General features: G+C 55.8%; 1 long non-coding RNA gene across 2 annotated transcripts; it reads right to left on the bottom strand.

Moving 5' to 3' along the window:
• Positions 1–8580: 8580 nt before the first annotated feature.
• Positions 8581–17963, bottom strand: LOC308652679. Of its 2 annotated transcripts, XR_014022893.1 has the most exons (4): positions 17900–17963; positions 15548–16519; positions 14061–14282; positions 8581–9891 (listed from the first exon to the last, which is right to left on the bottom strand). It is a non-coding gene; the product is annotated as an uncharacterized lncRNA (long non-coding RNA). The 2 variants fall into 2 exon arrangements; XR_014022894.1 differs by lacking the exon at positions 8581–9891 and having other exon boundaries at positions 10341–14282.
• Positions 17964–22490: the final 4527 nt, after the last annotated feature.

Raw genomic sequence — 22490 nt, 5'->3', positions numbered from 1 at the left:
CTGTCCCAGGGGAAAGACTGACAATGAACATAATTCCACAACCAACATGCCCAAGAGCCCATGGCACAAAAGCTGGGACCTCCAGGAACGGGGTGAGCAGGGCCTTCCTGAGAGACAGCCTCAAAGGCCCTGGGGCTGGGAGCCTAGTGCACACAGTAACAAACGGAGCTGGAGCCCGGAGCACAAGGCTCTCGTGCAGCTGCAGACTACCAAGCTAGACCGGCCCTCCCCTGCCTCCCACCAGGTCCCCAGGACCATGCGGCTGCACCATTCTTGAAGTGGACATTGAGGCAGAGTGCCAGCAATAGCAGGCCTCAGTCACCTCCAGTGCCTGTGCACAGGTGCTGCATTTAGGGGCAGGAGGTGGGGGGTAGTGACAAAGGACTGAGGCCTCGGTGTCACTCGGGGCCGAGTCAGAGAAGGTTGACTTAAATTACAGCAGGAGGAATTCAGGTTAGATGGCGAGGACTGTTAAGCCCTGGACTGCCTTGCCCAGAAGCTGTGACGAGGGACGCTGCTCAGGGAAGCCCTCCAAGGTCCCCAACCTCTGCACCTGAGACGGTAGCTTCAGAGGAAGGGCGGCTCCTCCAGGACCTGATGACTTCAACAGCAGGTGGACAGGTGATTACCCAGCTCTGAGAAGCACAGCAGGTGGACAGGTGATCACCCAGCTCTGAGAAGCACAGCAGGTGGACAGGTGATCACCCAGCTCTGAGAAGCACAGCAGGTGGACAGGTGATCACCCAGCTCTGAGAAGCACAGCAGGTGGACAGGTGATCACCCAGCTCTGAGAAGCACAGCAGGTGGACAGGTGATCACCCAGCTCTGAGAAGCACAGCAGGGCCATGGTGTGTGAACAGAGCAGGACCGGCCAACCCCATGGATGCAGGTCTAACCTGACCACCTCTAACGTTCTGAGTGGCCTTGGAAGGTCTTGGCCTGGGTCCTCGTCTGCAAACAAGGCACCATGAGGCTTACTGGCAGCTGGCACTGGGAGCCATCATTCATGGACCCCGGTGTCATCCCTGCTCCCCGGAGGAGCAGCTTCCTTGCTCCCTCCTATGATCATGCTTATCTTATGACATGTGCAATGCCAGTCACCAGCCAAGTGTGAGGTCTCAGCCAAAGATGCCTTGCCATTAGCTAACTTTCAGGAAGACAGGCAGGAGGGGTCGAGGGTGAGCCACGCTGGACCCAGAGCAGAGCGGGCTAGCACTGCAGGAGCTGTTTCCACGGGGACTACAGCAGGGGACACTAGGCCTGAGCTAGGTTGGTGTTCACAGTGGCCCAGCGGTGGTGAGTGGGTGACAGTGTGGATCTCAGAGCACAGATGCATGGAGGGAAAGCAGGGCTGGGTTAGGAGCCGGCCTCAGGGAGGTCCTCCAGGGTGGTGGGGCAGGATCCCTGAGCCTGGAAGGCTGAGTGGCAAGGGTCATCCAGGGATCTTTGGGTAAGGGGCAGATTCACAGAGCCAGAGCAGGGGCAGAGCTGAGCCACAGGGACTGGTCCAGGTCCACGGCCAGCTGAGGTCAGAGGCCAAGTTCAGGCTTCACATTAGGGCCCGACCTGAGGCTAACACTCATAAAGGACTTCAGGCTGTCAGTCAGGGTCAGACCAACAGGAGACAAGTGCTGATCCAATCAACCCAGTTCCAACACTGACTCCTCCCGGCTGCCCACATGTCCTCGCTTACAGGGTGCTCCTTCCCCATACCCAAGGCACGTGGCTCCTCACGTCCTTGTCCCCTTTGTCCTTTGTCCTTCACAACAACCTGGGCAAGATTCTCCTTGCCCTGAAGGATGGGACAACACAGGAAGGGGAATCATGACCCAAGGTCATCTCCTGGTGCCCAGCCCAGGTCTGGTATGCACCAGGTGCTCAAAAAATGTTGCATAAAGAGTCCGGGGTCAGTTCACAAGCACATTAGGGGATCCCCAGAGACAGGCACACATAAAATGTCCCCAGACAGCTTCTCCCACTCTCCTCATCCTCAGGAAGCAGAGTTCTCAGCCGAACCACAGCGGGGCCACCCAGGACAAGTGTGGCCAGAGGGACAGGCAGTAATGGCTCACATAGGCTGCGTGTCCATCCAATGGAGATCCCAAGTGGGGAAAGTGGCTCTTAGCAGGTCTCTTCGCCTGCTTTCTGAGGGCATCAGAGTGTGAGCCTGCTGGTCCCTGCTGAGAAACCCATGCCCTGGGGCGCCTTTGGTCTTTGATGTCACATTATCGTATATTTAAAATTCCTCAGGGGTGGCTATTCCCCTTGGAGCTGACCACTTTACAAACCGCTAACCTGGAATGACTCCCCGTTACGCCATGAAGACTGGCAATGACTCACTCAAACCCGGCCTCTGCCACTGCCCGCCTTCCCCTCCACCGCCTGCTCTGAGTTTCCAGCCACGCGGAACGGTCAGACGTCAGAGAACCAGGACCGGACGCAGGGCTGGCACCATACATGGGACTTTTTCTGGAGGAGAAGAAGACCCACTGGAAAAATTCTGAGCAGGAATTTAAACATAGACCACCAACGGAACAAGATGAAGAAGTCTCGGCTGGAGACGCACCCGGAGGCCAGAGATGCCCGCCAAGGACGGCCGTGGATGCCAAGGATTTGGTTGCAGGTTCTTAAAACTTGGAATTTCCTTCCAGATGAGCTACTGCTTTTCCATTTTCCAAAGGTTCAGAGGTTTTGTTAAGAAATGCATTTGAAGTGAGTTAGGAAAAACACACCCTTTCCAAAAGCCCCGAAATCTGTGAAGAAAGCCCAGCGCGGCACCCCTGGGGAAGGGGGGTCTCAGGCCCCAGGGCCAGCATTTTCAGAGTAAGTGGGAGAGTGTTTACCAAGAGCGTTCCATGGTTTGGGGTTTGTATAAACAATAGACCAACTGATGAGAAGCCCCAAATGGAAAGACCAGCTTGGAATGTCTGGCTGACTGGCGAGGCCAAAGAGAATGCTTTTCCATCCCCAAAGGAAGGGGTCACATGCCCGAGCTGAGACTGGCAGGTAGCCTGCTGGACTCACTCAACAGAAAAGAGAAGACCAACAGACTGGGGGAAAGAAAGAAGGAAGAGTACAGGCAGTCGAGGGCGGCAGTGGGTTGGAAGAGTGTCCCCTGGACATTCATGTCCACCCAGAATCACAGGATGTGGTCTTATTTGGAAAGAGGGCCTTCGCAGAGATGATTATGGTAAGGACGGTGATCCTGGACTGTGGTGGGCCCTGCCCCCAGTGAGTGTCCTGATAAGAGAGTGGAAAGGGCCCAGGGAGCAGGCAGAGAGTGGGCAACTGCACACCAAGGACCCAAGGCCACTGGCAGCCAGGAGACCAGAAGGAGCCCTCAGGACCTCATGGTGGCAATGCTCGTGCCAAGAGCGAGATCTGGTTCATGGAAGACCACACCTCTGGATGCTAGAACCAGTGCAAACACATCAAGCAACTCGCCCTCAAGATCACCCAGACTATTCTGAGGCCACTGTTGGGCAAACTGGGGGTGCAAGAAGGTGAGCTCGGGCCGTCTGAAATTCTGTCCAGCCTCCCAGATGAGGGTCTTCCTGCGGCCTCTCTTCCCTGGGGTCATCATTGGTAGGAGGAAGGCAGCGGGCCCGGTCAGCTCTGCTCGTGCCAGCCCCAAGACTGCAGTCATGGTGACCTCCACCCTACCAAGGGAGGGTCCTAGCGAGCTCTGTGGAGCATTCCAGAACTGAAACCTCGGGATGCAAGATACAACCTGATTCAGTCTCTCCCTTGGTTAATTTTATGGGTGGCCTTTGGTCATCCACTGTATCCTCTTGGGAATGCAGTATCTTTTTAGGAAGGAATTGAGAGGGGAAGGGAGGAAGGAAGGAAGGAAGGGAGAGAGGAAGGAAGAGGGGAAATGAGGGGCGGTGGTCGGCCGCTGGAGGGCTGGGCCAGTCTGTGCCTCCTGTCTGTCCCTCACAGAGTTCCCTGGCTGCCTTTAACCACAGGTCCAACTCTGGGGTCTTGTCCTGCAAGCTTATCACTGTCTGTGCACCTGGAAACTCCAGTGGAGACGTCTGTGACTGGCCCTCATGCCTAGGAACCACCAGAGTGTTGCCACCTACAACACAAGACCCCACGCCCAGGGGAGGAAGGGCAGAGCCCCCACACCACCTGCATCTGGCCTGCTTGCTGCCCAGCATTCCCACACAGACGTCCCAAGCACCAGGCCCTGACGTGTCTTCCTGCTCCGACGACACTTCAGGGTCGTGCCTGTGGCCCAATGGACACCCTGCTACCAAGCAGTGCTCTATTGTTTCTTTCTGGGCTCTCCTTGCTCCTCCTTCCCCTGTCTGAGGCCTCTGGCCACCCAGGCTCACAACCCCCTCCTTCTCCCTACTGGTTCCTCCCTAGGGAGCAGGAAACACCCTTGTGCACAGGGTGGGACATGGAGGGACATGGGCAAGGCCTGGGCCCCCTGATGCCCACCCTGCAGCCTCCCCCACAGGATAACCCCAGCTAAAGTGCAAGTCCTCGCTGGTGGACCTGCCTGGACTGGTGACCGATGTCTACCCAGGTGATGGACAAGACACAGGCGGCAGGGGCTGCAGGGAGGAGTGGACTTGGTGCTGCCTGTGGAGCAGCTCCCCAGAGAAGACGAAAGGCCACGGCAAGTGTTGAGGGGTCGCTGTGCAGACGCAGCACCTGTTTATTTGGGAGAGATCCAAACACATGGGGGACGATGGCCAAAGTCAGTCCTCCGAGGGCTTTGGCTCAGTCCAGGAGGAAGATTCTCAGCTGAACGCGGTGGCGAGCTGCCTGACTGCAGGAGCATTCAAGCAGGCCTGAAGCTGCTGCAGCAACAGCTGGGTTTGGAGCATCAGGAAGGCTGGCGCCTCACCAACTGAGGTTTTGGGGGGCAGCAGAATGGACCCTGAAAATGGGAGAAATCCCAGAAGGGAAGAGGAAATTGACCACAGGGGGCAAGGAAGCCTCAGGGATGGGGACAGCAGCAGACACTCTGCACCTGCATCCTTCAGAACACAACAGCCAAGCTGTGCTCACGCGGCACTCCCCCTGAAGGAGAGGCCAGGGCCTGGGGACATCACACACCCTACTTCTGCTAGGATGGGTGCCCCCAGCCCATTGATCTGGAAGCCTTTGGTGAGAGGGGCCCAGGAGCCAGCCCCCCGCACAAGTTCTCTGTGTGCACTCCGGGGGTTGCTGCCTGGCTGCCGTGGCACCATTCCAACTGTGGACATGGCTGAGAGGCTGCGGGAGCCAGAGGCCAGAAGTGTTCCTTGAAGTTAGCCTGGGGCTAACTTCCAGTGGGCCCCAGGGTCTCACAGGAGCCGTCTCTGAATCCTGGGGGCTTACACCTGGGCTACAGAGATGATCAACTCTGTGACCTCAGGCAACAAAAGCTCTTTGGCCTCAGGTTTTGTTTTTTGTTTTTTTTAATCTGTTGATAGAAAATTGGTGAACTAGGGAGTGATGTTGGCCAAATCATACTGTTAAATTGTGAGCATGTACTAATATGTACAACAAATCCCACCACCTTAGGTACAGCTAAGATGCACCAATAAAAAACGTGGAGGAAAATCAGTGAACTAGAGAAAGTGAGGAAATTGACAGGGCAAAGCACATTAGTTCTTGTTCACATTTTCCCAGGGCAAGAGTTCCCCCTAAGAGAAGCGAGCCCGCCCCAAGCTCCTTCATGGCAACACGTGAAGAGCTGACCCCTGAGAGGCAAACAGGTCTGGAGGCCAAGGGCAGGAGGACCAGCAGGGGCCCAGAAGCGGCCAAGATGGATCTAGAAGCAGCCCAAGCTTTGGAGCACTGGCTCCTGATGTGGAACAAGCCTTAACAAGGCCCCTAAGGATGATGGAAACGTCCACCTTTGGTTTCCTGAAGGTGTTGAGCTGCGTCCAGGAGGGCTACACCTAAAGCACAACACTAGGCTGACCCAGAGCAGCTGCAGCCCACAGACAGCTCTGGTGGCAATGAATGACAGTACTGCCATTAGTGGTAGAATCACGGTGACCCCTGTGCTGGGGACCTCTGAAGTGACAGCCTCCAGGTGTGACCTCAGGGCAACCTCTGGGACAGCCTAGCTCTGCTGTGTCACTGACACCACTGTGCACTAAAGCCTCCTCTTCTGCAGGTGAAGGCAAGTGTCCCAGATTGTCATTACACCGTCACTATCAATGCATTCAGGCAGGCAACACCTCCCCCAATGTCCCATGGAAAAATCACATGAGTGACCCAGGCCACGTGTAGTTCCTTAAGGGTGTCCTACCTGCCTGTAAAGCATGCTGAACATTTTGCTCTTGGTAAAAGATGTAATGAACTTAGTAAGCTTTTTGAAACGACTCCTTTTTCTTTTGCCTCTTTTTTTTGTTTGTTTTTTAACATAAAAGGCAGGCTAAAACGACCTTACCTTTGCTTGTGGTCCCCAGCTCACGGCCGAGGTGGGCTGCAGGAGATTGCCTGAGAGCCGGTCGGGACGCTGCGGCCTAGACCTGCACCTGGCTCAGAGCCTGCAGAGTGTGGCCAGGAGCCAGCACATTCTCACCTTTCATTTTATCTGCACCACACAGGCCTTCAGAGAGCCGAAGGCACGTCACGAAAGGACGTTAAGGGAGTGATCGACACCACTCTGGGACAAAGAATTACGATTCAGTATGCAAGGACAGAAAAATCAAGTCAAAACCTGGGAATTCACAGCTTTAACCTAGCTGGCAAGTTTTCATTTCTTCAGAGTTAGAACAAAATTTGTAATTACACCTCTGACATCTGCCCTTCAACCCAGAAGCAGCCCTAAAGGCAGGCTCAAGAGCAGAGAGCCAGGTGTCACCTTCTTGTAATCCAAATGCAGAACAGGCTGTGCAGGATGCCGTGGCCCCGTGGCCCCATGGCCTACACCCCGAAAGCAGATCACTGCGGCCACTTGCCCTAGAGGCAGACTGTGAGGAGGTCAGCCAGGGAGGTGCCTTGTCACAGATTCTGCCTGCTGATGAAGGGGAAGGATTTGTGGATTCTTAGCCTCTGAATAAAAGTCACCTTTATGCCATTGGCTCTGGTTTTACACTTTACTAAAAAAAAAATTTAAAAAAAAGGTAAAAATGATCCTTCCCCTTGATATCGTCGTGTGAAGACAGCCAAATGCACTGGTGTGTCCAGGGGAAGGTCCTGGCAGGACAAAAGGTGTCATAAAGGGCATTGTATTGGATACAGCAGTGGATTGGCCTGGGATGTGGCCATGCTAGTGACGTAGGAGAATATCAGCGTTCTTGGATATATATGTGCCAAAAGTATGGAGGGTGGTGGTGGTCTGGATCTCAAATGTCTCTCAAAGACTTGTGTTTTGAAGGCTGGTTCCCAGTGTGGCAGTATTCAGAGGTGGGTTTAGGAAGTGAGTGGACCATGAGGGCTCTGATCTCACTGGTGGATTAATCCACTAATGGGTTCATAGATGATGGCAGTATTGAGAGGTGCTAGACACTTCAGGAGGTGGGGCCTAGTTCAGAGAATAAGGTCACCAGGATATGCCCTTAAAAGACATCTGGTCCTTGTTCTCCCTCTGTCTCTGCTCTCTCTCTCTCTCTCTCTCTCTCTCTCTCTCTCTCTCTCGTGGTCACCATGAGTTGGGCAGCTTTGCTCCACCAAGATGATCTGCCTCACCTCCAGAGCAATGGAGCCAACTGACCATGCACTGAGAGCTCTGAGGCCAGGAGCCAGGCCAATCCTCCCTCCCTGAGTCTATTTCCCCCAGAATTCTGTCATAGCAACAGAAAGCCAACAGCAGATAAGAGCCAGATGTCTGCAACCTCTTTCCAAATTGTTCTTTCCCCAAAATTTAGGCACAGACACACATACTGTTTTGGTCAGCTTTCTGCTGCTGTGACCAAAAGACCTGTCAAGAACAATTACAGGAGGAAGATTTTATTTGGGAGTTCATGGTGTTAGAGGTCTCAGTCCTTAGATGGCTGACTCCATTCTTTGGGACTGAAATGAAGTAGAACTTCATGGTAAAAGAGTGTGGCAGAAAAAAGTGGCCCAGGACATGGCCACCAAGAAGCAGAGAGAAAGCGTCCCACTCTCCAGGGACAAAATATATTCCCCAAAGGCACACCTCATTGGTCCACCTCCTCCAGCCACACCCTACTGTTACCACCAGCTAATCCCCATCAGGGATTATTGCACTGATGAGGTTAAAAGTATCACAACCTTGGTTTTTTTTTTCCCCCTTTCCCCTCACCATCTCTTATATGTAATTTTGTGTAACAATGAGGGTCTCCTTCCATTTCCATACAGTTTCCCTTCTCTCTCCCTTTCCCTCTCACCACTCGTCTCTGTTTAATGTTAGTCTTTTCCTCATGCTCTTCCTCCCTGCTCTGTTCTTAGTTGCTCTCCTTATATCAAAGAAGATGGGAGTTCATAACCCACTTGAATCAAATGTATGAAAGATGATATGTCATGAGCTATGTAATGTTTTGAACAACCAATAAAAAAAAGAAATGAAAAATAAATAAATAAATAAGAATTTAAAACTACATTTAATATTTTAAAAAAGTATCACAACCTGATCATTTCACCTCTAAACTTTCTTGCATTGTCTCACGCATGAGTTTTGGAGGGACGCCTCTTATCTAAAAACAACACATACCCATACATGGGCGCACACACACGTGTGAAGAGATGTGAACATGGACAGAGGTGGTACTACATATGTAAGAAGAAATATGCTTAGAGATTATATTGGAGAGAAGATGTGAGCAAATGGAGCGAAATGCTAGCACCTGGTAAATCTGCTGAAGGTAAAGGAATTTCTTTGTATTATTCTTGCAACAATTTTCTAAGACACAATTTTATACCACAATAAAAAATCTGCAGCATTTCAATGGTAACACCATGTACCTGGTCTCATCGGAGCTGGCCCAAGGGGACTGTCATGCGGCAGGAAGGAATGTGCTCAGGGCCAGGTGCATGGACTTGTGTACCCAGACTGGTGGTCACCTGGTTCTGGGCCGGGTGCAGCCTGGCCCCTCAATCCCAGGACCATTCCCCTGAGTTGTGCAGTGGTAGCCAGAGCCAGCACCAAGCCCCGCAACACCCAGACTCAGAGGGTGTCTTCCCCCTCCTTGTCCCCACCAGAAGGCCCACAGCTACCCCACTCGGAAGCAGGACCAGAGATGAGGAAGCAGACACCAGCCACTGTCACCACAGGTACTTCCCCTGACATGGTGGCTCATCCGGCGTCACGTACCCTCAGGCCCCACAGTGCTTGATTCCACCAGATTTCCACCCCCTTCACTCCAGGTAGGTTGAGCTGGACACCAGTGCCGTCCAGGACCCACAGTCGAGTGGCCGCCATTCATTCAGGGCTCCTTGGGCTCCAGGAAGCAGGTGGGCAGGGTGAACAGCCCACTCACAGGGACACATGAGGGCTCTGCAGACGCCCAGGCCCCTTGGCCCTGCCCCAACCTTGGCTGTTCTCTTTTGAATCAGACCCTGGTACCCTGACAGCCCCGCTCTGCACCCCACTCTCTGTGCCCTCTCTGCCGCCTGACGGCCTCCTAGCCACCCCTTCCTAGATGATGGGTAAGCCGGTCTTAGCCTCTCACAGATGTCTTCCCCGGTACCCTCACTCCTTGCCCTTGCCAGACCAGACAGGTTGTGGCTCCATGCTGATCCGTAATGACTGTGTCCAGAGCCCTGTGGGTACAGCGCCAGGCAGAGCCGAGAAGCTACTCCTGGAGTCAAGGAGAATGAGGGCCGGGCTCCTCCAGGAGTGCGCCAGGTCACAACTTGAGCATCCCCCGGAGCTTGTGCACCGTGCTGCTGAGTCAGAATCCATAGTGTCACAGGCCTCTAGGGGACTCCCATATCCACTGATGTTTAAGAAATATTGGTTTAGCATAATGTTTGCTACGGGGGAAAAGAGGAGGGGAAGAAAGGGGCAAAGGTTTTTATCAAGGTGTTAAGCCCAGGGAGCAATTACTAAAAGCTCAGACACAGGTTCTCAACACACACCCATAGCACGTCCTACTCCATCTGTCCCTGGGCTGTGGCATAAAAAGGTGATCGCCCTCAGGCTATCGTGGAAGGGAGCAAGCATTGCACTGAGTGATCCCGGAGCCCGCACAGGAAGCAGCAGCCCTGTCTCCTGAGCATGCCTCCTGTCACCCTGCCTGTGTCCCCCAGTCAGTCCAGCACTGGCAGGCCACACGGAATCAGCACGGAGCAGTCCAAGAGCAATTGCCCCGCCAGGGGTGGGGACCTGCCACTGAGTGGTCCTTTGCCTGGTTGTAAATCTGCCCTGGCAGAGCCAGCCAGTGACCTCACACCTGGCCTGCATCTGGACTTTGTGGTAAAGACCTAAATAAAGTGAGGTGAGGCATTTCCTCCCGAGCGTCACTGAGACAGCGCAGTGCTCAGGAAATGCAGCGCCGCGGTGATGACTTCAGAATCTTAAAATGAAATCCAGTCAGCCAAACCGAACTCCCCAGGTCTCTTCTCAGAGCTCGACTTTGCTTCACTTAGCAAAGTCTGTCCGCAGGTGAGAGACGGCGAGAGCCCTCGGAGCGCCAGCCGGCCTGCAGTGCGCTCATCTGGAGTGAGCCCCGGAAGCTCACAGTGCCCCAGCAGATGTGGGAGCCAGCGGCTCCTCTGCTGTTTGGACTGGAGGCATTTAGCCCCAATTCTGGTTTCCCAGAATTCTTCCCTCCCAGCACAGCCTCTGGGAAACCAAACATTGTCCTCACTGACACAGGCTCTGAGTAAACAGTGCCATTCAAGGTCCCAACGTACTTCAAGTAAACATGGATGAGCAGTTGCCAGTTTCCAACTCCTGACCTTTGTTTTAAGGACAAATTTTGAGACCATGACCCCCACCCAGCCTTGACCCAAATCTGCCGAAATGGCTTGTCTTTTGCACCTGCATTTAGGAACAAAGAAGGACGATAGTCAGGTGGAGGCTGAGCAGAGACGCTGTGTGAATACCTGGGCTGCTGCACTTGGGGCTGGGGGATGCTCAGCCAAAGGCACCTGCTGTGCCACCTCAGGCTTACAGGGAGAGGACATTGTGTGGTTTAAGCAAAGGTGGGCTTGAAGATTGCAATGGTGTATCTGTAAAAAGGCTCCCAACGCTATCTCAAGTCACAAGCAGTGGTGAATCTGGATCCTTTAGGAAGTCAGGACAAGGATGAGGGATATTACCTAACAAGATGAAGTGCTGTGTAGAAGGCAAATGCTTCTAATTCTACTTGGTCTTCTTTAGCTTACATATCAATTAATGTGCCAGTCAGCTTTTCATTACTGTAAAACAATACCTGAGACAAATATACTTAAAAAGGAGAAAGGTTGATTTTGGCTGGCAGTTCTGGAGGCTTCAGTTCACAATTAACAGGCCCTATTACTTTGGGAACTGAGGTGGCAGAGTATACTGCCAAAGGGAGCAGAGGAGCCCTGTTCATCTCACAGCCAGGTGCAAAAGGAAGGAAGTAGAAGAGGCCAGGGCCCCCCAATCCCTTGCAGAGGACACCCCATGACCTATTGGCTATGCCCCTGCTCCCGAAGCTCCCAGCACCTCCCACAGCACCACACTGGGCACTAAGCCTTTAACACTTGGGCCTTGGGGGGCATTCCAGATCCAAGCCACAGCAATTAGCTTCCACTCCACGGTGGTCTCTGAGGACAGCAAGGGCCATGGAGCTGTTCGAGGTGACTGCCCTCTGCTTCCTAATGAGCTCATGCTGCCTTGTCCCTCTTTGCTGCTGGCTGAGCAGCAAGCCTCCTGCCTCCTGCATGCTCCCATGGGACGTGTCCTGGGGAGGACAGCAGGGGTCATGCGAGGCTGAGTCAGACCTGACCACATGCAGAGCTCGTAGGGGTACATGCACGCACACGTCCCCACTTCAGCCGCTCTGTGCTCTGCACCCCCAGTCCTGGCCACCAAACCTGGTGCATTGGAAGGCTGCTGACTGGACTCCTCTGGGCCTTCCCCCATCTCAGGCCCCTGTGCATGCAGGTGCATGGTGACAGACACCAGGCACAAGGGACCCTGGAGCTCAGTTATTCTAAGGGGATTTCACAAGATGGATTTTCCCCTAGTGGGCGGGGAGGGGAGAGTGTCAAAAGCACGAGGGAGAGTGTCGGAAGCCTTCAGGTGGGCAGTGAGTAACCCCTCTGTCTCTCTCACCAACTCTCAGAGGAGCAGCAAAGGGAGAAGGCAGTGGACCTGCCTGGGCCTAGCTGTCCGGGTCCTGGAGCACAGTGGTGGTCAGCCCTGAGGGTCTGCTCTGGGCCATTTCCTTTACTCTGTCCCTGCCACCTCCCACTGCCCCACCCCAGCCAGTCTCTAAGAGGCCTCTGCACCCACAAATCCTCCCACAGGCAGGGCCAGGCCCTCAGAGGCCCAGGGCAGTGTGGAGAGGAGAGGGGTCCATGTGGCTGGGTTCCCTCTCCCTAATGGGAGGAACTACATTTTGTGTGTGTGTGTGTGTGTGTGTGTGTGTGTGTGTGTAGCTGGGGATTGAACCCAGGGCCTTGTGCACACGAGGCAAGCACTCTACCAACTGAGCTATGTCCCCAGCCCCCTGATGGCAGGCACTAAACAGAACCAGAGGAGGACGTGGAGCAGGACTGGGCAGAAAGACAGCCAAGCCTGAGACAGGTTGAGCCTGGACCTCCTCGTGAACATCCCAGGGTTCTAAAGTCTAGAGGGGCACAAGGAAACAGCACCTCGTCATGCACTGGGTTATCAACACCTGAAACCAACTTCTTCCTCCTCCCTCCTGCCAAGCTCAGGCAGCAGCTGCCAGGCTGGAATGCGACCAGGTGGTAGAACCCAGGGTGACGGCAGGAATGGGCACATCCAGTGCTGTCGCCTCTGGCTCCCAGGGAGGCCTGTTCTGGGGACCGGAGCACTCGCAAGGCTGGAGCAGGGACTTCAGAAGACACCCCAGCTGAGCAGGCAGGTGGTGAGAATGGGACCACACAGGCCCAGGGTCCTCAAAGGGTGCCATATGTGGGGTGTAAGGTAGAGACCTAGGGGTGGGGTCCGAGGTCACACATGGAGCTTGGTTGGTCATCTGACAAGGGCTTAGGACCTCAGGGACCAGGAATAACCTGGGAGGGAGCGGCTGCAGCCTGGCTGCCTCCTGAGCTCCCAAGATGCAGAGAAGCCCCACCCTCGGCAGCAGCCACAGGCCTCGAGGCTCCCCAGTCCCAGGCCTGGTCCTTCACTAGCTGGCTGACCTCGCCCAGCGCTCTGCGCCTCAGCTTCCTGTGGCTGCAGGGAGGCTGAAGAACAAAATGTCGTCACCAGCTACGGCCAGGACCAAGGGAAGCCACGATGTAAAAGTACTTTGTAAAAAGCCTTCTTTGCTGTCATGATTGTCAATCTTGTCGGAAGCACCCGTCAATGGCACTGAGGTAGGGGCATGGAGAAACCCGGCAAGGGCGGTGTCCACGGGCCTCACCCTCAATGTGGTGGGCGTCCTTCTCTCCCCAGCTGCAGTTGTCAAGTGGTGTCATGAGCACCCTGGTGGTCTGGCCTTAGGCCAAAATGAGAGAGGGGTCTGTCTTTGAGCGGACATGGTCAGGAAGGTCAGTCCATAACAGAAGGTAAACAGAGGCTCAAATACAGTGGCCCTGTTGAGAATCTGGAGTCCTCTGGCCTCCCCTGCACCTACCTCAACACAGCCTGTCTCCCTCCTAGGGTGAGGGTTCCGGCCTTGTTACCAGGGACCAGTAGGGACTGACCTGCGGCCCACCTGAGCCTGCTGGACAGCCCCCACCAACGAGTGGCCATGACAGGCAGAGTGAACGTGGTTACACCATGTTGAGCAATTCAGGCCCAGTTCTGCTCTGGGCTACAGTTACGTCGCAAGCCGGGAGCGTTAGATGAAGGTTGACTGAGCAGAGTCCCCTCCTGCCCCTGGCTCTGGACTGAGTCATGGCACAGTGTCTGCCTTCATGATTCAGCCCTGCCGTCAGTGAAGCAATCTGAGGCCATCGCACAGGCGTTCCCCGTCACAGGCCCAAGAGCACAGGACCCCTGAAGGCACCTGCTTCCCCCCTCCAGCTCAATGTACCTCTATCTATTTCAGATCTCACCCTGCGGGGAGACCCGATGGGTGTCATGGAAGAGGTCTGCTCAGGACACAGCTGGGGATCGACCTCAGGTGCAGGCATAGCCCGTCGGCCTCCACAGCGTGGTCCAAGATGCATGAGAAGGCCACCCCATCCAACATCCATCCCGACTGGCCTGCCTCTCCTCCTCTCAGGCTGAGGGCCATGGCAAGGTGAACTTCCGGCTGATTTTGTAGGGCAAATTAATTTAGACACAAGTTTTAACATGTCAGAAAAATGCAGCTCCAAAGGTTTTGTTATTACCCAAAGACAACAATAAATTCATTGGTCTATTTACCCAAAAGGAACTTACCACAGGGCGTTACAGCCGGGATAAAGCGTTTTCACTTATAAAACGGAGGCACTTACCCATGTTTTCATCTAAATGAGCCCATGGACCACAGCACACAAGGACAACTCTCACTAATGCCTTTGCTTCATTTCCCTCCCTCTCAAACTCAAGACAAGGATTTGGGTAGAAAAGTGGATTAGGGTGACGCAGGCAGCACAGGCGAGGCAGGAGAAGCACCTCACTGTGGGCAACCGCAGCTCAGGCACGGGGCTGGCTGAGAGGTCCAGCAGAGGGCATCTAGGGCTCTGACCAGTGCGACTGTGTGGGAGGAGGGGCTGCAGCGGCACCTCCAGCTCCTGACACTCCAGGTCTCACCTGCGCTCCCTCAGCTCACCCACCAACAGAACCAGAGGACGTTCTCCAGACCCAGGCAGAGCCCCAGGGGTGCCCTGCAGTTCCCACTGAGCGGCAAGGATCTCCAGGGAGGGCTGAGGCTGGCACTCACAGCTCCACAGGGTGGGCGCTATTTGGTGTCATCCCTGCAAACCGTGAGCTTTCATGGGGCTCTCACGGTGCGTGGGTTTGAAGTACCTGCCGCATTCAGGTTCCCAGGAAAGGCTCTCTCCCTCTGTTGAGCTCCATCTCCGCCCCCTTCCTCACAAGCCCAGATGTAGGGGCACCTGCAGGAGGAACAGTCCCTCCCCCCACGCTCTCTTCCCCACTCCTGCCCGTCTCCTTAGGGGACTGTGCAATTCTCTGGTGGTTCATGCTGGACACAGGGCACCTTCAATGTCCCCATGTTCCATCAGTCTGCATCCTAGGGATTCAGCCTCTGAGCCTTTCTCCATCCAGCCCTCGCTCTGGCCCAGGCTACTCCCTTACCTCTGCCCTGACGTGAGCAGCCACCTCCTCATCGTGTTTACGTCTCCACTCAGACGGCACTGTGCACACTGCCCCACGCACCAGGCAGTCTGTGCCAAGCCTGGCCTGAGCTCTAAGCCCTGGTCCTCCTCACACACCCATCGCCGCAGCATGGAGCAGGTTTGTAATTTTGCATTTGGTCATCGCCTGTCTTCCCCACGAGGTCGCACACTCTTTAAAGGCCAGAATGACCCCAGAACCCCTGACCCTGGCGCCAAGCTGACACTCAGCACTCACCTGGTGAGTGCCTGGAGGAGTCCCATGGAACTGAGGAGGTGGATGAGCCGGGCCTCAGAAGGGCACAGGGCACCATCAGAGCTGGGCCTCCAGGTGAGCCAGAGCTCAAAGCAGCTGCCAAGCAGGAAGCAAGGCCTTGCCTGCTGGCTTTGAAGTGTGAAGGGGCAGCCGCCTGCTGGGCCTGGCTGGAGGAAGGCAAGGCTGGGCCCAGAGAGAGGTTCCGGCTCTGCCCCATTGTCGAGCAGCAACTCAGCCAAGACATCAGCCCAGAGCCCAGATGGCAAAGCCGTGCCTCAGTGAGGCGATGGCCAGCTCCTTATCCAGCTGGAGGACCAAGGCGAACCCCACAGACAGAGGGGCTCCCTCAGGGGTCAGAGCCACAGGAAGCAGCAAATGCCGACCTTCTGCCCCGACTCTGACCTCCGCTTCTGTGTCTCCTTCCCTGCTCCTCTTGGCTCTCTCTTTCCCTCATCAGGACCCTGCAGTGGCCCTTCACTTGGTCACATCTGCAAAGTCCCTTTTGCCACATAAGGTCTCATACTCCTGGGTGTGGGGAGGGGTGTACACATCCCTGGGAGGGTCACTCTCTGCCACAGCATTTTGTGAATGAAAAGCATCTGTGACCTTGTGCTCCAGACAGCAGGGCACAGAGCACAGCAGGGCGCCCGCTGGGTCCCAAGGCTGGGGCTGCAGGAGTGTAGGGAAGCAAGTCCTCAGGAAGGGGAGTCCAGACAGCGGGCGTGGGAACGTGGGAGCACCAGGCAGGGACTGCAGGCAGTGGGAGGTGTCCAACCCTCCCCCGCAAGGACAGGGCTTTGCAGCTCAGCAGAGGCAGGATTCCTGGCACACTCTGGAGGGGCATCTCCACCTGCAGGGCCATCTTCCTCACCGTGGACGACTCCCCTCTGCCCTGGCGTGAGCAGCCACCAGCCCCATCACCTCATCACCGTGAACCTGGCAGGACTCCAGGACCTGGGGGCAGCAGAAGCTGTTAGGCTTTTCCACCCTCCAGGATCCCAAGACTGGGGCTCCGAGCAGAAGGACCGAGAGCCAGGGCGGACTGGGCTGGATGTCAGGTCGGGAGCAGGAAGCTCATTGGCAAGTGGAGTCCTCTCCCATGCCACCAGCTGTGATGTGGCGTGTTGCACATCTACGCTTCTGTCACATGTGCACTGCACGGCTCAGGGCCTGAGATCTGCTGCGGGGCTCGGGCCTCTCTTTCTACTTGTCCAGCGATGGGCCTTGGGCTGAGCCCTGGGGCCAAGGGACGGCCTGGGAGTTTACAGGGAGATCCATGAGGCGGGTATGGGGGCCCTGGTGACCCTGTCACCCCCAGCCGCCTTCTGGGCAGGGCACCTGCACCGACCTCCCCCTGTTTGCCCTTGGCTTCGAGTTGTCCCGGCTCTGCCAGGGTGTAGCTCACCCCAGGCGACGGCTCTATGCAGAGGGTAAATTTGGCCCCCTCTTGGCACAGGTGTGGAACTCCCCGTTTTAAAACGAACTTTCAGCCAAAAGCCAAGTCTAAGCAGAGCAGTAAAACCCAGGTCCGGGAAGGGGCCGGGATGAGGAGGCTCCTTAGACTCCCTCCTTTGAGATGGAAGGGGGTTCTGGCAGGTCTACTCCGAGGGAGGCCTGGCAACACCTAGCAGGATACAGAGAGTGTCCCAGCAGAGCTCCTCAATAGAGCAGCCCTGGGACAAGCCACAGGTCCTAGTGTGTCATGGGCTGGCTAGGAGAGGAGCTCTGTGCAGCCAGAGATGGGGTCGAGCCCCACTGCGGACCTCACCTGGGGGGGACCCCGAGAGAAGAGGCTGCAAGCCTGCAACCACATCTCTTTTGTGGACCCGACCAGAGGAGCTTCTGGAAGCCACCAGATTACCTCATCTAGTGGCTTGGTCCCTAAGACTGGAGACAGGAGACCATCTTAGAATGAAAAGCCCAGGCACACAGCATCAGGCGGCTGCTTTGAGATGGGTCTTCCAGCTTGGCCACAAACCCTCGGGTTCCCCAACCTCATCACCTCAGCCTGCCCACTGGGCCCCAGTGCTGACCGCACCACCCTTCCTGTGTCCCAGGATCCTGCTGCAGCCTCTGCCTTGTGGCCAAGGGGAGCCTCTCCAGGGTGCCTTCAGACCCCATGGCCCACGGCCCAGCCTGCGCCCTGGACCACGGCCCCACCTGGTCTCGCAGTACCCAACTCTCCTTCACCCCTCTTACTGTTCCAAGTCGTAAAGCTCCAACTGATGTCCTAAGTCACTTGCTTCAAAGACAAAACCCCCGTAGATGCTCACAGAGATTGAGATCCGGTTAAGCCAAAAACAAAACCACAGAGAACAGGAGAAAGCTACTCACTGCGTCCCCTCTTTCCTGTTCCTGAGGTCTGAGGCTGTTTGGCTGAAGAAGCGCTTCCTCTGCCTGGCTGGGGACTGCAGAGCAGCCAGAAGAGTAGTGCTCAGGCTTTCATCTCCATCATGGGCTGAGGAAGGACAGCCACAAATTTGGGAACAGAAAGGACACTTCACTTATCTGAGTTCACCAGACCCATAAACCCAACTGTTCTCACACCCTGCAAGGCCAGAAAGGAGGGGGGCATTTCTAGGTGTCAAAACAGGCACACACGCAGTTATCATGATCTCCTAGGATGGAGAAGCCTTCCTTGCTCAAACCACAGAGAATGTTGTGATTTGATTCAGTTGGGTACAACTGACAGCTCAGACACAGGAGGGTCCGTTCTCACAGCACGCCAGGTCTGCAGCAGGCCTCGTGGGCCAGTGTGGCAGCTGAGTGAAATCACCACACACCACTGCCCCTGCTGCTCCTGCTTTTCTGTTCTGTCACATGTGCTCCTCTTCTCAAAGTCACCCCACAGAACAAGAGAGCTGCTGAGGCTCCAGCCTGGCATTCACATTCCAGTAAATAGAAAGAAAGAAGCAGCTGCCTGCAAGAGAAGTGTGCCATCCATTTGAAGACCTCAGGATTCCCCGAGTACATTTCCACAAACATTTGTTTGACAGAGTATCAACTGGGGGACAAGCAGGCCAGGAGACTGGGAAATGTGGTCTTTTAGCCAGGGATATTACCACTCCAAATAAAACTCAGTTCTGTTACTAAGAAGGAAGTGGGAGCGGAGGTGGATGCTGGGGTGGGCACGAGTAACCTGACACAGGAACTTATCCTGTTCAAAGGAAAGTCTTCACCATTGATGTTCCCTTTCTTTGTTTCCATAGTTACTGTGTGATGAGTCCGAGTTGTAGCTGGTGCTGAGAGCGCTGTTTCCCAGGGTGTGAGCTGTGGATAGAGCACTTGCCAGCATACCTGAGGCCTGGGCTCTGTCCCCAGCCCCCCGACACACACACACAGACCCAGGGCAGTTCCCACATCCACACCCAGCTCCTGAGCTGCCCATGGTGGCCAGGGACTGATGAGCACTTGCTGCACCACAGCCCACCTTGACCTGCCTCGCAGCTCGCCGTGGACTGAAGGTGGGGGTGCTTCTGACCACTCCACCATGTTTATTTCTAGGGTTTCCATAACCAGAAGCCACAGCTGAGGCTTAAAACCCGACGTGTCTCACGTTCTGTAGGTCGAAGATCCCAGCTCAAGGTGCCGCAGGGCTGCTTCCTCCCAAGGCCTCCCTCCTGGGCTCACGGGCAGCGTCATCTCTCTGTGTCCCCAGGTCACCTTCTGTTCCTGTCTGTCCTAGTCATCTTTGCCTGTAAGGACATGAGTCAGATTGGACTAGGGCCACCTTAGTGACCTCCTTTAACACTAATCACCTCTTGAAAGACCCTATCTCCCCAGAGATAGGGTCCCAGAGGACTTTGACGTGTGACCTGGGGGCACCACTCAGCCTGAGGTGCCCCTTGAAGCCGGCAGTGGCCACGTGCTGTTGGAACAGGTGCTCCTGACTTGCGGGGCCACGAGTCAGGGTCTTGGCAGTGTCTCCTCCCCTTGGCGGCTGCACAGAGCCTGGAGCCTAGGCCTGCTCTGAAGAGGGGCCTCTAGAGGCCGTCATAAATGGAGTGTTCCCCCACCAAGCTCTGGTGTTTCCTAAAACAAAAGGCTGATTTTAGGGAATCTGTCGTCCTGAGAGCAGCGCAGAGCTCCACTGGGACCACCTATTCTAGAACACTCTTGCAGTCCGCCTCCTTGCTGGGGAAGGAGCGGCCGGCTGTGCAGTTTCACTCCTTTCTTGGTTTCCCTGAGCCGAGGCCACCAGGATGTGGCCTCCCATTGACACAAACAGGATGACAACCGACGGGTGCAGTCCCAGAGACTGCGACCTAAGGCTGGCAGCATGGGCTCTCAGACCCCTGTGTGAATACCAACAGGACAGGAAACAGACGGGACATCGTAGGACAGTGGAGGGTGCTGGGTACCCCCAAGACCTCGGTGACAGGTGGTCCCAGGACCAGTGGCTGTAAAGAGGTAGAGATTGGGGAAAACCCAAGGCCACAGTCCTTACACTGGTGGGCCCTGGCTGAGCGCTGTCCTGCAGGACAGAGAGGAACCGACACCTGGACCGGCTCTGGCCCTGCTCCCCACTAGCCGCTGGCTTTTCAAAACTCACCAGCTTTGGAAGTCACACCGTTAGGCAACCTGTCACCAGTGTCCCACAGGCTTTGCTGCAGAGGACCCTTCTGTCCTGTGGGTCATGATGGTAATGGTCACCAGGGAATCCAGGGCCGATTTTGATAAAACCATGACTCTTTGCTGGGGCCTGTTCAGGTGTCTGACAGGCGACTCTTTGACACTCAGGTCACGCTGATGCCGCCATTTTGAAAGTGGGTGCAGGCCACCGGCCACTCCACCTTTCCCCACCTCAGGCTCCTGCCTCCTTACCCCACAAACATCCCTAACCCTCGCCCCCACTCCAGGGAGGCTGATCCGACACTTGGGTCCTGTTTTAGTCAGCTTTTTCCTGCTGTGACCAAAAGGCCTGACAAGTACAATTTGAAGGAGGAAAGGCTTGTTTGGGGGCTCATGGTTCCAGAGGTCTCAGTCCATAAACAGCTGGCTCCCCTCTCGGGACTCGAGGTGGCAGAGCATCACGGCAGAAAGGTGTGGCAGAGGGAAGCGCTGGAAACATGGCACCAGGAAGCAGAGAGAGTCCCCTCACCACTGACAAAATACAGACCCCAAAACACACCTCAAGGACCCATGTTCTCCTGCCACACCCCACCTACCTACAGGTGCCAACCAGTGAGCCCCTCTCAGGGGTTTATGCACTGAGTAGGTCAACATGCTCACACCCTAGTCATTTCACGCCACACCTTCTCGTGCTGTCTCATACATGAGCTTCTGGGGACACCTCCCATCCAGACCCTAACAGGAGGGGCAGAGCCACACAGAAGCCAGGCTTGTGGCAGCCAGCACCGTCGAGATACAGGCTGCTCCCCCACCCGGGCCCTTTGGCCTCTGCTGCCAACAGCTCCCTCCCTCGGCAACCCTGGTGCACGTCCCTGAGGCGTGCCTTTCCAGAATGCCCTCTGGTCCGAGGTGCGTGCCATCTGCCCAGGCCGCTTGTAGCGCCTGGCTTCCTGTGCTCAGCCAGAGCTCTGAAGGTGGCCACATCCTGTGTTGGCAATTCTTCACCAGGCAGTAGTCCACCACGTGGAGAGGGCCTGTCTCCTTACCCAAGAGAGCTGGGAAGGACCTCTGGGCTGTTTCCAATTTGGAAGTTAAAGCTGTTCCTGGATTAACACCTGGAAGTGACCTGCTGGGTCCCGGCAGCTTTTATGCAGAACTTCCAGCTGGCCAGAATCCGCCCAGTTGTTTTCCAAAACACTTGCCCCACTGGACCTTCCCACTAGCACCACATGAGAGCCCAGCCGCTCCACATCCTGCCAGCGTTTGGCCCTGGGTTGCCAAACCTGGATCCGCCAGTCTCACAGGTGTGCAGGGGTCTCCTTGTTGCTTTAGTGTGCGTTTCCCCGGTGACATCTGCACTCCTCTGTGCTCACTGCCATCGTGTCTCGAGTTGGCAGCTGTGACTGTGCAGCCTGTCCTCACAGGTATTCTCCCTGCGCCAGCTGCTCACAGGAGACGTCCTCTCTACTGCTGCCCTGGAGGAGCTGAGCTCGGTAGAACACGTTGGATGACAGCCACCCTATGGAGGCCTCTTGGGGACAGTTCACAGCACTCTTGTGGATCACACTCGGGTTTGCTGTGAAGGGTGTAAAAGCCCCCGTTGATGTGGCAGGCAGGACTGTGTAAGTCACCTGCATTCCGCAGGCTGTCCCGAGTAGGGGACAGGTAAGTCACCTGCGTTCTGCACCGCAGGCTGTCCTGAGTGGAGGAGAGCCTGGTGCCACACAATTGCACGTTAGAGTCCACAGAGCCTGCAGCTGGGCTAGGTGTGGCCTCATTTAGCTGGCTTTACCAAGTCTGATGGCAGCAGAGGCCACCCACGGGGCTGGGCGAAGAGCAGGGCTGGACCCCAACAGATGGCAGCAGCCTCACTCAGGCCCACCACGGAGGCCTTGCTGCCCTGGGCTCATGCCTTGCCCCCCAACGCCCTCTGATGCCCCCTGATGCCCCCTGACGCCCTCTGACGCCCTCTGCCAAACTTTCTGTGCAGCTGGTGTAGCCACCTATCTTGAGCCTGGTGTGACCTCCACCCGGGCTCCTTCACAGCCTCTCCTGCTGCCCCGCCAGATGCTCCAGGCCAGTGCTTCTCAGCTGGGGGGATACTGCACCCCGTGGGGTCGCTGGACTATGTCTAGAGGTAGGTAGCTCTGGTTGTTGTGACTGGGAGGGGCGCTATTAGTATCTTGTGGCCAAGACCCTCTCACATGCACCCGCTGGGCACACAGCTCAGGGCACAGCAGGGCACAGTCAAGTGTCACCGAGAAAAGGACTTGGGAGGAGCAGGGGGAGCTCGGGCACTGGCTCCATGCCCCACGTGCCTAGGGGCCAGTCATTACTATTGTGGCCTGGTATT

This window comes from Spermophilus citellus (assembly GCF_964194105.1).
Source record: "Spermophilus citellus genome assembly, chromosome: 7".
Classification (NCBI taxonomy): Eukaryota; Metazoa; Chordata; class Mammalia; order Rodentia; family Sciuridae; genus Spermophilus; species Spermophilus citellus.
The sequence above is the reverse complement of the archived record's forward strand: the minus strand, read 5'-3'. Positions and strand labels throughout refer to the sequence as shown.